This window comes from Periplaneta americana, chromosome 16 (assembly GCF_040183065.1).
Source record: "Periplaneta americana isolate PAMFEO1 chromosome 16, P.americana_PAMFEO1_priV1, whole genome shotgun sequence".
In the NCBI taxonomy this organism is placed as follows: domain Eukaryota; kingdom Metazoa; phylum Arthropoda; class Insecta; order Blattodea; family Blattidae; genus Periplaneta; species Periplaneta americana.
In genome coordinates this window covers 150,920,959-150,936,379 of record NC_091132.1, presented here as the reverse complement: position 1 = coordinate 150,936,379, position 15,421 = coordinate 150,920,959, and the positions used below count along the sequence as shown (strand labels likewise).

At 38.7% G+C, this 15,421-nt stretch overlaps 3 protein-coding genes and 1 long non-coding RNA gene across 10 annotated transcripts in view; 2 read left to right on the top strand and 2 right to left on the bottom strand.

The window, feature by feature from the left end:
• LOC138691334 (golgin subfamily A member 6-like protein 26) overlaps positions 1 to 3,437 on the top strand; it is a 17,079-nt gene extending 13,642 nt beyond the window's left edge. For all 6 annotated transcript variants that reach the window (XM_069813221.1, XM_069813218.1, XM_069813219.1 and 3 more), the window contains one exon: positions 2,668 to 3,437. The gene's annotated coding sequence lies outside the window, so the exon portion shown is untranslated. The remainder of the gene's footprint in view (positions 1 to 2,667) is intronic.
• LOC138691332 (zinc finger protein ZFP2-like) overlaps positions 1 to 15,421 on the bottom strand; it is a 229,103-nt gene that overhangs the window by 167,523 nt on the left and 46,159 nt on the right. The gene's annotated exons all lie outside the window — the stretch shown is intronic.
• LOC138691335 (uncharacterized) lies at positions 503 to 15,421 on the bottom strand. Of its 2 annotated transcripts, none has more exons than XR_011329843.1 (3): positions 15,260 to 15,421; positions 12,693 to 12,868; positions 503 to 3,201 (listed from the first exon to the last, which is right to left on the bottom strand). It is a non-coding gene; the product is annotated as an uncharacterized lncRNA (long non-coding RNA). The 2 variants fall into 2 exon arrangements; XR_011329844.1 differs by lacking the exon at positions 15,260 to 15,421 and adding an exon at positions 13,146 to 13,286.
• Positions 13,345 to 15,421, top strand: part of LOC138691333 (piggyBac transposable element-derived protein 4-like) — a 60,505-nt gene continuing 58,428 nt past the window's right edge. The window contains exon 1 of the mRNA XM_069813216.1: positions 13,345 to 13,482. The gene's annotated coding sequence lies outside the window, so the exon portion shown is untranslated. The remainder of the gene's footprint in view (positions 13,483 to 15,421) is intronic.

Below are 15,421 nucleotides of genomic sequence, written 5' to 3'. Positions count from 1 at the left end.
CAAAGGTTATATCCCCCGAGCTTAAGATGAAAAGAAATAATTGACTACGCCTGCAAAAGCAAAATGTGAGAGAAATGTTATCAAGATATTCCACTGTTATAAACAGTTAAGAAATAAAAGAAGAGATAAAACCATGTAAATGTTTATGAGGTTGCGAATTTTCCAGCCAGATATTAATTCTGGAAAAGTATCAAGATAACAATAATAACAAAAGGAGCTAGGAAGTAGCGTTAGAAGCAGCAACATGTAAATCACGTTTAAGTGACAGGAATTCAAGTTTGTGACAAGTTTAGAGTCGACTAGATAAGGAGAAATCTAAGTGAATGGAGGCAGAGGACAGTGACAAGATATGACTGGATTAGATGAGGAGACAGCTAATCATGAAAATCTGGATTACATACTGGGAGGTCAGATCTAGATCAGTGGTTCCAAAAGCATGGGTCGCGACACTCTGGGTTGTCATGTGTGAGCAGAAGGATGAATTATAAAATAAAACACACAATGCCTTATTAACCTACATTTATGTTGTATTTAGCAACACAAACACAATATTGAACATAACAATAAAAAAGTTTCAATAGTGATAAAGCAAAAAATAATAAATGCCACAAAATACGCCTGTTTTCGGAAAACTAACTTTCCAAATCTGGACTCCATGTTCAATAAAAAAAAAACACAGTGATATCGTTTACAAGTGCAAGGAGATTTCTCGCTTTTGTTTTGATAGCAGTGATAGATAACAAACATATTTAGCATAAATACAAGGTTACAAATACCAATTACTAAGAATTTACTAGCTTCTTTTGCAAGCCCGAGATATTCTTGCATTCTTTGATCCAAAACTGGTCGGTGTTCTGGAAAATAAAGCACGTATAGTTACACCATTCCATCATTAATTCTTAATGCTCTGCTCAAGGGCAGACCTTTCACTGCAAGTCCAGTGTTCTGCAATCTTTTCCTTTTTCCGCCTTCCTCTTACTCTCCGCATATGGTCCATTTATCTTAATGTTATCTATCATCATATATTTTCTTTTGCCCGGAAATCTCCAGTTCACTATTGCTTCCAGTGCATCCTTCATTAGGCTGTTTCTTCCTATATATTATTTTAATGTACCGAAGTACATATGATATTTCCATGCAGTTCTACGTGCCGATGCTTTATCCACTAAGCCACACCGGATACCCATCCCGGTGTCGGACAGAATCGTCTCAGTTTAAGTTCCAACTCTTAGGTTCCCCCTAGTGGCCGCCCTCTGCACTACGTCATAGATGTCTATGAACGTAGGATTGAAGTCCACACATGTGCTGAGGTGCAATCGTTCTGAGTGACTAGTTGGCCGGGATCCGACGGAATATGCGCCGTCTTAAATCACGAAGTGATTTACGAATATCATATATATTATTTTAATGTACCGAAGTACATATGATATTTCCATGCAGATATTCTGCGTCATCATACGATGAAAGAGTAATGGAAAGGAGAAACATTCTCTGCGGCACCGGGATTTGAACCCGGGTTTTCAGCTCTACGTGCTGATGCTTTATCCACTAAGCCAAACCGGATACCCATCCCGGTGTCGGACAGAATCGTCTCAGTTTAAGTTCCAACTCTTGGGTTCCCTCTAGTGGCCGCCCTCTGCACTACGTCATAGATGTCTATGAACGTAGGACTGAAGTCCACACATGTGCTGAGGTGCACTCGTTATGAGTGACTAGTTGGCCGGGATCCGACGGAATATGCGCCGTATTAAATCACGAAGTGATTTACGCATATCATATACATTATTCTAATGTACCGAAGTACATATGATATTTCCATGCAGATATTCTGCGTCATCATAAGATGAAAGAGTAATGCAACGGAGAAAAATTCTCTCCGGCACCGGGATTTGAACCCGGGTTTTCAGCTCTACGTGCTGATGCTTTATCCACTAAGCCACACCGGATACCCATCCCGGTGTCGGACAGAATCGTCTCAGTTTAAGTTCCAACTCTTAGGTTCCCTCTAGTGGCCGCCCTCTGCACTACGTCATAGATGTCTATGAAAGTAGGACTGAAGTCCACACATGTGCTGAGGTGCAATCGTTATGAGCGACTAGTTGGCCGGGATCCGACGGATTGTGCGCCGTCTTAAATCACGAAGTGATTTACGCATATCATATATATTATTTTAATGTACCGAAGTACATGTGAGTACAGTACGTTAACAGAAAGCCACAAATCAAAGTCACACAGTAGTAGTCATGTAGTAATGTTTGTAGGCAAATTATCGACATCTGAGGTTTTCCTCAACCAGATTTGTTTTTAGTTACAGAGTAAGGATGAGGAAATGTGAATCCTCCGAGAAGAACTGACTTTACTGTAGTTATGGCTACTGTCAGTACTACCGCCATCTTCTGGTCTGCTTCACTCATTGCTATTGTTATTGCTATTACTACTTCTGACTTTACTGTAGTTATGGCTACTGTCACTACTACTGACATTACTGCAGTTGTGGCTGTTCTCGCTACTGCTCACATTACTATATTTATGACTACTGTCGCTACTACTGACATTACTGTAGTTATGGCTACTGTCACTACTACTGCCACCAGCTTAACTCAGCCTAGTTGAACTGTCACCTAGCCGACTGAGCTTCCTCTGACCAGATTGTTTTGTCTGCTGCAGAAGCACAGAGCTGCGGCTGATGTCAGGCCCAACCTAGAAAAGAAGGACAGCCTAGGATGGACTGTGCTACACTGGGCAGCTCAGCGGGGGGACACACACACGGTGCAGCTGCTCTTGGATGCAGGCAGCCAGGTGAACGCCGAGGATTATGCTGGCTGCACGCCCTTGTGGCTGGCAGCATGGCAGGGCCGCCAGGATGCGTGCAGGGCGCTGCTGGCTGCCGGGGCGCGGCTGGATGTGAAGGAAGGACCATCTGGCCGCACTGCTCTACATATGACTGCATGCAATGGGCACCCTGCAGTTTGTGAGCTGCTGCTGACAGCTGGGGCGCGGCCCAACGAGCTTGGTGCAGACCACTGGACTGCAATGCACTGAGCAGCATGTTATGGCCACGCCTCAGTGGTGCAGCTGCTGTTGCAGCATGGTGCTGAGCGGGGGGCAAGGGATAAGCAGGGACGGACGGCCCTGGACCTGGCGCGTCAGTATGGATATACAGAAGTGGCGGCCATGCTGCAGGGCTGAGCAGGCGCAGTGCTGCCAACACAACACCAATACCATTAGGCCTATATCACAGTAACCAGCGGGAATGTGTTGTGTTGCCATCACTGCTCTGTGTTTAATGCTGTTACTATTATTTTGATGATGATGATGATGATTATTATTATTATTATTATTATTATTATTATTATTATTATTATATCTTTTAAATTATATTTTAAATTACTTACTGTACTAAATATTCAAATAAAATATGTGAAAATTTTATTGTTTGTGTCACTATTCCTGTAAAACATACAGGATTGTTATTATTGTATGATTTTGATACGCCACTTATCCTTCAGCATCTCAACCAGACTATTTCAAGCACAGGAAGTGTGTCGCCTCACATTGTCTGACGACTGTGATACGTCGCTGACTGCCGCTAATATTTCTGCTGTTTAAATGCACATCAATACTACGGCCAATTTTGTGCCTATATTTAGGCCTATTCACAATGTGTGAAAGAAAGCATTTCCGTTGGCATCACTTTTCCTCAACCAATTCGACGTTCACGCCTTGTAATTTCTCTTAATTACGCCCATAAAGTACGCCACTAATAACTTGAAAAACTCTAGTAGGCTTGACGGTCATGTACGCTGTGATCGCCATATAGTAAAAGAGATAAATGTGAAATTAAACAGAATTTGTATCTCACGATAGATTATGAGAAGAAAACTTTCCTATAAATATAGAGTTATAGAAAATAGGCGTAGACCCTGTAGCCTACACCCTTGACTATGGCATCAGACATTTACAATTACAATTATTAGGCCTACAGAGGGCATCACAGGCCCTTGAATAGGCTATGAATAGGCTACGTTTCGCTATTCAGTGACTCTACATAGCCTACATAATTAACGTCAGTCATAAATGAGCCTGAGTTCTTCTTTCCATTCACCTTCAATGCCGACGTCAGTATGCGGTACTGACGTTAGTTTCTCTCTATATATTTTGTTTTCATGTACCCCTCAATCGGTGTGGCCCTACATTACACGAGAATGAATCTCGAAGTGAAAAACGACGGCCTCCAATAAATTTAGTCCAAGTTAATGCTTACTCCCGAAATATGAGGCCTACGTTAGACATAGACCTACCTCGCTTATATATTTTCGAGTTCAATTTCCAATTTGTAATTTGGTAGGCCTGCAACTTGTGGTCTGTGTTATCTCACTAAAGAGTCCGATTAGTCTACTTATGGCTTTTACAAAGCCCGGAGGTTCACTGCCGCCCTCACATAAGTCCGCCATTGGTCCCTACCCTGACCAAGATTAATCCAATCCCTACCATCAAATCCCACCTCCCTCAAATACATTCTAATATTATCGTCCCATCTCCACCTAGGCCTAACCAAAGTTCTTTTCCATTCAGGTCCCCAAATAACACTCTGTACTTTGCCTATATATTTCTGTATTCACCCAAACATGCTACATGCCCTGCCCATCTCAAATACCTTGATTTAATGTTCCTAATTACGTCAGGTGAAGAATAGCCTACAATATGTGCAGTTCTGCGTTGTTTAACTTTCTCCATTCTCCTGTAACTCCATCCCTCTTAGTCCCAAATATTTTCATGAGCTCCTTATTCTCAAACATCCTTTACCTCTGTTCCTCTCTCAAAGTGAAAGTCCAAGTTTCACTACCATACAGAACAACTGGTAATACATATAGAAGTTATCCAGTACATTAAATTGTTATCGCAAATGAATTATAAATCTGTTACTATTTCACTCAATTTCCTAATATTATTATTGTGCATCACCTGGTTAAACGCCATGTCTCTGTATTTTTGTAATGTATGTTGATATAAAATAGGCCTACAGCATCTACAAAACTTAGAAAATGCGTGTGCATAATGACAGAAAACTTGTTTAAATGATTCAGAAAAATAAAATGAATCAATAGGCCTATTTATAGATAACCAAAATTTTGTATCAATACAAACATTGACGTAATTTGGATGTAAACATTTACTAAAACCCTGCTACTGCAAAGTTGTGAAGTCACTTGATGTATTGGCGTATAACATGGTCTACATTATTTTGGACTATTATTTTTTGTGATGTAGCAGAGCCATCTTCAGTTACAAGCCGGAGCATGGGTACGTTTGGCAACGCTGAGTGGAGGCGAAATAAGGCATGACGTTTTAGTGCTTTGGTTACGTTGCCACGTGAACATTTCGACATTAATTTATACAAATGTAAGTCCATATGATCAAGATTCAGTGTACTGATGTAGTCTACGCAATTTATTACTAATCCGAAATATTACTTTATTTGAATTTCAGAATACCGCGTAAGTCAGAGCCGGGCATGAGAGCGGCTCCATTTGGTCGGCCAGAGCTGCTCTCGCTCCGCAAGGCACTTCAATTCCAAGCCAGAGCAGAACGCTCACTCAGTGGCGGACTCGTATTACATCTACCTTCCCTGCATAAATATAACAAGAGCCACGGTTGTTCTGGTCATTCAGTCTGTCAGTACATAATAGTTTATAAGGATATTACATCAATCCATTGTACAGTAGAGAATTTATAATACTCTTATTAATTTAATGAAATAAACTTCGCTCTGTGCACACACACACAAATCATTAGGCTTATTTACATAACCCATACGCACATACGGCAATCTCCTCACCACGGTTCTACGAGACAGGCGTATGGCTTCCACTTCCCCTACTTGCTGTGGACAGAGTTCATCTACCAATATAATTAAACATCGCTTGATGAAGTTATCTTCGTTGAATATTTTCAATTCCTTTGCAATTTCGTGGCAAATTTTGTAGCTAATTCTCATGGCATTATTGTCATCCTGTTAATATAGCCTATGATATGATATGATATGATATGATATGATATGATATGATATGATATGATATGATATGATATGATATGATATGATATGATATGATATGATATGATATGATATGATATGATATGATATGATATATGATATGACCATAAATTAATACAACTTAAAGAAAATGTTTCTCAGGTACATTATATTAGAGTATCTATTCGATATTTATATTGCATTATAAGTTATTATAGTACATTTAGCAATATATAATTTTAAATTATACAAATATTATGATGTATCAGAGTATAGTATGTTACAGTTCATGATATATAATATGATATATAATATATCATGAACTGTAATATACTATACTATGATATATCATAATTCTTGTGTAATTTAAAATTATATATTACTAAATGTATAATAACCTATAATGCAATGTAAATATCAAATACTCTAATATAATGTACCTGAGAAACATTTTCTTTAAGTTGTATTAATTTATGGCGTTCATTACCAACATATTTGTCATATTCAGTAGCATGTTGTAAAGAATAATGTCGTTGGATATTGAACTTCTTAATCAGTTGGAGTGTTTTATGCCAAATTAAACACTTTGCTAATCCACTGCTCTCTACCAAAAAGAACTCCTCCTCCCATGATTCATTAAAAGCATTGGGAATAGTGGGACGGTTAGTGTATGAGCGGAAGCTCCGTCTTCAAATTTCGCCATCATACTGCAGAGTCATCACTGCACCGACAATGAATGACGTACAGTATGCATACGTCAGAGCGCTCGCAAGACCCGCTCTTTAAAGCACACAGCGCTCATTTCTCAGAATCACGTAATGTGCCCAGCCCTAGTGTAAGTGCATATAGCCGCTTATAACTTTAAAAAATTAAAAGCATAACTTATGTGTTTTTTTATTGACGGTACAAGGGAAAATAAATAAATACTTAAAGAAATGTTACTTGTACCAAAAATAAATAAAAAACGACGTACTTTCGCAATACCCTATTCCAATCAATTTACCATTATGTAGCTAGAAAACTGGCATTGTTTTGCCGCCTTATGTTATTTCACCTCTGACGTGAAAATGTCTAGGATTTTATTATACATTTTAATCTCATGTGATTATCAGTCGTGCGTTTCTATAAATATTTGCGATGTCTAGGAAGCCAGTTGTAGTTTGAACCTGACCAGTCAACATAAGAATATTGTTATCTTGAATTATTTGTCATAAACTTTTTAAAATATTTGAATAATTTCGAGGGAAAAATTGTTCCGAGGCCGGGTATCGAACCCGGGACCTTTGGTTAAACGTACCAACGCTCTCCCACTAAGCTACCCGGGAACTCTACCCGACACCGATCCAATTTTTCCCTCTATATCCACAGACCTCAAAGTGGGCTGACAACAGTCAAGCAACCAACATTTGAGTGCACACTAACTCTGTGTGACTTTAAATTGTGGTTTTCTGTTATGTACAGTGACGTGTATTATGCAAATTAGCTTTCAGAAATAACTCCCTGTAAAGTTAATTTGAATAATTTCGAGGGAAAAATTGTTCCGGGGCCGGGTAGAGTTCCCGGGTAGCTCAGTGGGAGAGTGTTGGTACGTTTAACCAAAGGTCCCGGGTTCGATACCGGGCCCCGGAACAATTTTTCCCTCGAAATTATTCAAATTAACTTTACAGGGAGTTATTCCTGAAAGCTTAATTTGCATAATACACGTCACTGTACGTAACAGAAAACCACAATTTAAAGTCACACAGAGTTAGTGTGCACTCAAATGTTGGTTGCTTGACTGTTGTCAGCCCACTTTGAGGTCTGTGGATATAGAGGGAAAAATTGGATCGGTGTCGGGTAGAGTTCCCGGGTAGCTCAGTGGGAGAGCGTTGGTACGTTTAACCAAAGGTCCCTGGTTCGATACCCGGCCCCGGAACAATTTTTCCCTCGAAATTATTCAAATTAACTTTACAGGGAGTTATTCCTGTAAGCTTAATTTGCATTTTTAAAATATAATTTTAAATAAATATAACTACAGAAAACAAACTAAGAATGTAAATTATGCAAATAAAATAAAAGTGTAAACACAAGGAACCACTGACATATTATAATAAAGTATGAGGTTGTAAATACAGTTAGGCCAAGTATAAAGAACTATGAAAAAGTGAAGAAACATACCTTCAACATAATACGTAACAAAACACATCGTTATCTATTAAGTATGTGCGAATTAGCGTAAACTTAGTGAACTTTAAATCCTGTAAATACGAAGTGATAAGAAACACGTTTATAACTAATTATTTCCAAAAAACAAAAATTAATAAACAAATCTTGGAAACCAACAACGTGAGTGTATGGTCTCCAAGTTATAGGTAGTTCTGACGTATAAAGGCGCGTCCACACTATGCCGATCGGCAGTGCCGCTCGGCAATATGAAATAGGTATGGACGTATCGTTCGGCCTGTGCCGACTGACCGATTTGTGCCGAGCGGCTTGCCGAATTCAAACCGACTGATGTCGGTCTCCATGAAAGGAAGCCGAGCCGAATTGCATAGTGGGGACGCGCCGACCCGTGCCGCGTGGCATCAGTATGAATCAGTGAGCTGTGAGCAGTGTTTGCGCTATGGGGTGGTCCAACGAACAAGTTACCAAGTTATTGGATCTGTATCGCAGTCGTCCTGTTTTATGGGATTGTGAATATAAAGACCGTAATAAACGACACGATACCCGTATGGAACTCACAGTCTCTTTCGGTGTTGGCAAAGAAGAAATTGAGAGAAAAATAAAAAAAAATTGCTAAGCCATTTTGCTACGGAAGTGGAAAAGGAGAAGGACACCAATAATTCGTGTTCCGGTAGTGATATCTGTTATAAAAGCAAATGGTTCTGTTACGATAGTATGCTGTTCTGAAAGACAGAAATAAACCAAGAGGAGTTACAGACACAGAGGTATGTATAATTATATTCAAATTTCACTAGTTTTCTAACACAGTATAGGCTGTTTTCTCATGTTTTACTGGAAGTCCAACTTCCCTTCTGCTGAAATAAAGTAGGCCTACTCTTTCTGAGGAAATGGTGCAAATAAAGTATTGTTAGTGTTACTTTTGTTGCTTTGTCCTGTTCCAATAATATTGGCTTTCGAAGTACTCGAAAGACGGAAGATATTAATCCGAAAGCGTTTTCAGCAACTCTACGTCCTCTACTTAATCGATAGTTAAAAATCCTTTGTCTTGCACTCCAGGAAATGGTTTCATAATGTTATGGGATTAGGGGAATGCATCATCCACAAGAAAAACGGAGTAACAGCAGTTCTCCCTGGAAGGGCGCAGGCTGGTGGAAGATTCAGTTTGTTAACTTCTACACATTTCTTGACTTTCGTCTCATTGAATATGCCATCATCCAATATTCTTCCCTAGCATCCTACACTTGCGTATATGAAGTTACAACTTGCGTCGATTACTGCAAATAAGACAATACTGAAGAAACCCTTATAATTAAAATATTCAGTTCCACTGTTGATTGGAGCTTGCAAATTTATGTGTTTTCCATCCATTGCTCCTACACAATTCCGAAAGTTCCACTTGCCATTAAAATCCTTTGCTATATCATTTTCCATTCAGATTTTTTTGGGCATCTGAAGAAAAGATGATAAAGAAGTATTAGCTGTTAAATATATATAATTTGAATTTAAAACAAAAAATTGGAGTTTTGAAACAATGAAATGATTTGATTATAAACAAAATGTTCGTTGTTAGGTTCAGAAGAGCTCAGAGCCAGAAGAAAGACCTGATATAGGTGTTCATCCTGAACATGAAGACCAGACACCCGAGCCATCGCCGCAACCCGAAGATAGAGGAAAGAAAAGGACATTTATATCACCGGAGAAAGGCTCTACTGCATCACAGAAAGGAAAAGGACGAGCAAAATGCAGCAAATCTTCGGCGCAAGATGAGGCACTTTCAATTACGAGGGAAATTAGGGCAAGGAAACAAGAAAGAGACGAGTACACTGTGTTTGGCGAAAATGTCGCAATGAAATTACGCAAAGTCTCGTCACCGCATGCTACGATCCTGGTTCAACATAAACACTACACTATTCGAAGAAGAGATGGGGAAGTACAACAGTCCACCAGGACCCCAATACCCAATCTCCATGAACTCGCAAATGCCACTGTTTGGTTTTCCTCAAGCACAATATGGACCAGTGTTTCCAAATCCTACAGTTACTTCTCCTTCGTGCACCTCAGTGTCTCCTCTCACTGTTCAGTCCCCATATTCAGATTCTGATGCTCCTCTCTCTATAGAATCTCTCGATCTAGAAACTACGGAGAGTGATTCAATTGATAATATTCTCCTCAATCTTTAATATGTTCACTTGCAATAATTGTCATTGTAATTTTGTTTCACTGTGTGAATTTTCTAATAAATAAATCCATTATACAAATGTTTGTCGTTTTATTCACTTACCTTAATAAAATCTTGTAGAGCTTCTATAAGTCTATCACACACTTCTGGAGTAATAATTGAAATCACTTGCTTCGAAATCTTAAAAGTATACATGAGAGAATGATAGGAATCCCCTGTTGCAAGAAGCCGTAACGTTACAGCAAGACGCTCATTGGCAGGAATGGCTGTCCTGTATGAAGTATCACACGTGCTGATTTTTGGCACAATCATAGTGAGAAGAGTTTCAAAATCAGCACTGGACATTTGAAAAAAAATTATGAAACCCCCTCCACATCTATACTCGAGATTTAATTGGTCTACATCGTCCAATATCAAGTCTTTCATCAGATCACTTCCTCGATATATCTTTCACTCTGGAGATTAGGACGTACCCAAAATCTACGCTTTCGGAACTTACGGCGATTGGCACTTAAGATTATTATTAAAGATGCTGAGGCAAGTAGAATGTCCTCCTCGTCGCACCTTTTCACTATAGATGCCGACCGATGCTGACCCATGTGTGGACGTACAAAACATTTTCAACAAAGCCGATTGACTTTGCCACGCGGCAATGCCGATCCCTGCCAGGCATTTCGAATCTTCAACAAAACTGCAACATTTATGGGATCACAAAACAGCTGTTTACAATGAACTTGAAAATGAACGGCGTAGCACAGGGTGTTAAAAAATATGCAATATTTTAGGAGGTGATAATATCCATCAAAACAAGAAAGTAATGTCTAATAAACATGGGTCTTACAACACATACTTTCTGAGATCTGAACACTTGTTCATAGGAGGTGATCAATGTGACGTACATTCATGGCAATGCGTTCCTCTTCCCTATAATGCAGCAGACTACCAGATAATCATACCGTAGTTGACACTCCTGACATCGAATAATGATACGTCGCAAGGAATACTGAAAACAAAAGTCTGGTTGCGGATATGAGCGGGGTTCAACAGAGATGATGTTGTGAATTTTCATAATCAGCATGTGTGGGCTGATGAAAATCCCCATGCAATTAAAGAAACAAGGTATCAGCACCGATTCTCAATCAACTTATGGGCAGGCGTTCTTGGTGATTGATTAATAGGGGTATACATGCTACCACAGAGATTAACTGGGGATCGTTATCAGGACTTTCTTATTAACGTATTAAAACAAGTTTCAAAGAGTGTATGATTCCTTACGCCGAAGGACATCTCTACAGTAACTGCCAAGTAGCCTATGACATTCTTTCAAGAGTCCATAGGCCTACTTATGTAAAAGATGATTGGCCCAGAGCAAAGCTAGAGTCATCATTTGGTGCATTTATTCGTAGACATTTGGAACTGTCAGTACAAGATGGTTGTCTGTTAGAGGGCTCAAGAGTAGTCCTCCCCCTTCCCTCTCCAGTCTTCAAAATCGTGTACTAAATTACTCCAGAACGGCCATACTTAAATTTTCAATATCAAAAGTTTAGGTCGTAGCTAAATATGTTTGGTGGCCTAGTTATGGTGCATCAGTTGAGAGTATTGTTAAAACCTGTACAGTTTGTCAGCTGCCACGACCAAAGCTGCCTAAGGAAACTGGCTCATCGTGGGGGAAAAGAATTCAAATTACATATTTGACTTGATAATGAATTGCCTTGGCCTTTCCAACGACAAAACTTCCCAGTTTTAGTGGATGCTTTTTAAGATGGGTGGAATTTATTCGCCTTTCCTCTAGAAATACTCAAGCCGTTATTCTACCATTCAGACGTATTTTAACCACACATAGATTGCCATAAACAGTAGTCACTGATAATGGCACACAATTTACTTCAATGGAATTTAATATGTTCTTAAAACGGAATGGAATTAAACGTGACACTACAGCTCCGTACAATCCATCTCTTAATGCATCAGTCGAACGTTAAGTTCGTGAAGTGCAAAACTCGTTGAGGAGACTCATTATAGGGTCTTGGGAAGTTCGATTATCAAGATTTTTGCTGAGGCAACACACTGCCACGAATGTCAATGGATCTACACCAAGGGAGCTGCTTACGGGAAGGATCAGATCAAACCAAATGATTTCCATAATAATAATAATAATAATAATAATAATAATAATAATAATAATAATAATAATATCTTTAGTAACAATAGTAGTAATAATAATAATAATAATAATAATAATAATAATTCTGCCGTGAGACGATCTTTTAACTTTGGAAACTGTGTTTAGTCAAAAATCTTCTCCCGGAATCCTACCTGTGTAGCTGAAGTCATTTCGAAATATATTCAAAACGGAATGTAGATCAGTTACGGAAACTTGTATGAATCATCTGAGACAAAAGGAGTGTCATATATCTCTGATCTGAGTATGTATCTCAGAGTTACGGTGTGTGGTTTTTGACCATTGTTGTTGTTGACATCGGATTCCATATCTGCAATAAACATAATATCCTTACTTTCGTTCTTTGAGTTTCAATGTATTTAATAGGAGCGAAGGAAAAATAAATGTGTTCATGGAAATGATATTTCGTGCATTAATTAAGAAAGACAGATCCTTTATCACACGGTGAGTGGATTGTTGTGCAACCTTTCTGGACACGATAACAAGCTTTTGACTTGTGGCACCAGTCAAGTGATTTATCTATACTGTTATCTTATTAATACTTATTTTAAATGAAAGTCATTGTGTTGTCTTATCGTTAGACCTACATTGCAACTTCATTTATTCATAACTCTTTCTTCTATTTGCTGTTTTCAAGAGCTACTTATATTATCTCTTCCTTGCTTGTGCAAGCTATTTGACAGCTTTATCTGGCTATTTGTTTATCGGTAGATAAGGCACTATATAACTCCTCAGAAGCAGGGCTGCATCACTAGTCATTCTTGTTTTCAACGAAGTGGTTTTTGGTTCGAAATTCTTCACTTTTCTCTCCGTGTACAAAGTCTGTGGACGATTGTGTTCGGAATTGATAAGAACTCCGTCACTGTTGGTAAACCTTTCTTCGTTTCGCTCAGTGTTAACATAACTTCATTCTCAAATCACAAGGTAAGTTCTGGCTGTGTAACAATAGTTTCTTCTTCTTCATAATCATATAGGCTAACAACAGTTCCCAAACATCGTAAGATGAAGATTACAATGTAGAACTGATAAAGAATGGCGGGCTGGAATTCCTGCCTCTTCCATTTCTCTCTGCTCCGAAAATAGAAGCACTAAGTCAGAAAGCCACTCTCGAGCTCTAAGCAGGACACTTCGGAAGCATAAAATATTTCAGCTCCGACAATGTATTTTCCTTTTAATTTCAGTGGCCATAGAAACACTGAGCTGTGAACTAAAACTTCTGTATATTCATACATTTATTCCTCCAAAATATACTCTACAATCCCGCAGGGGCGGCTTTCGAAGGGGGGCTGCGGAGCTGCAGCACCCCCAGACATTTGTGGCTCTTGTCTCGTTTTATGTTGTGAAATACATTTATTATACAGTCTCTATTTAGCGGCTCGAATTTTTTTTTTTTTTTTTTTAATTTCGCTCTCAATGACATGCACGCAATCGTTAGTGAAGTCACTTCCTCCCCTGATGCTGCCAGAGCGAAACGAGAGACAAGGACGGATTGGTGAAGCCCAAAGAGTTTGTAATACTTACTAGAGACACATACCCGTGAGTGGCAGGCAAGAAAAATGTCACAAATTGAATCGGCTAGCATCCGCCATTAAAGGGAGTGTTTGCGGCGCGAAATTCGAAAATAGTACCACAATACATTGATGTAGTTTGGGGATAGACACTGTTTTAAACATCTTTTACAAAGGATGAATCGTGATGAAATAAACATGAAATGCAGAGGAGCGCTATATTCATCAAAGTATTATAATGATTCATCTTTGGCGATATTCTAAAAAATAAATTAAATTACCCATATACACTCGGGATAAGTACGTGAAATATTGAATAATGGCAATTTCAACATTAATTTTCAGTATTACAAGTATTGTTTTAAAGACATAATAATGGATATTTACTGTAATATTTAAAATGATCTATATTTCAGTCCTTTCGTGCAAAGGAAGAGGAAGGTATATGGGGCTTAGAAAATATTTAGTGGTGAAATATGAGATCATAAAAATTCTGGAAACTGATTTAAAATATAATGAGAATAAATTTTATCACAAAACAATCTATTCATTGTGTAGTTTATGACCACCAAGTTAGAGGTCAGTACAGACTTTTTAATACAATTAGTAGCGGTAATAATAAGCCTAGGAGTAGTGGTAATAGTAGGCCTAGTTGTAGTGGTAATAGTAGGCCTAATAGTAGTGGTAATAATAGACCTAGTAGTAGTGGTAATAGGCCTAGTAGTAATGGTAATAGGAGGCCTAGTTTTGGTATTAGTAGGCCTAGTAGTAGTGGTAATAGTAGGCCTACTAGTAGTGGTAATAATAGGCTTAGTAGTAGTGGTAATAGTAGGCATAGTAGTAGTGGTAATAGTAGGCCTAGTAGTAGTGGTAATAGTAGGCCTAGTAGTAGTGGTAATAGTAGGCCTAGTAGTAGTAGTAGTAATAATAGACCTAGTAGTGGTGATAATAGTAGGCCTAGTAGTAGTAGTAGTAATAGACCTTGTAGCAGTGGTAATAATAGGTAGTGGTAATAGTAGGCGTAGTAGTAGTGGTAATAGTAGGCGTAGTAGTAGTGGTAATAGTAGGCCTAGTAGTAGTGGTAATAGTAGGCGTAGTAGTAGTGGTAATAGTAGGTCTAGTTTTTGTGGCAATAGTGGGCCTACTAGTAGTGGCAACGGTAGGCCTAGTAGTAGTGATAAGTAAGATCTTACCTTGTGAATTGAAAATGAAGTTATGTTAATACTCAGTAAAACGAAGAACGGTGCTACCAACAGTGACGGAGTTCTTATCAATTCCGAACGCAATCGTCCACAGACTTTGTACACGAAGAGAAAAGTGAAGAAGTTCGATGAAAACGAGAATGAGTAGTGATG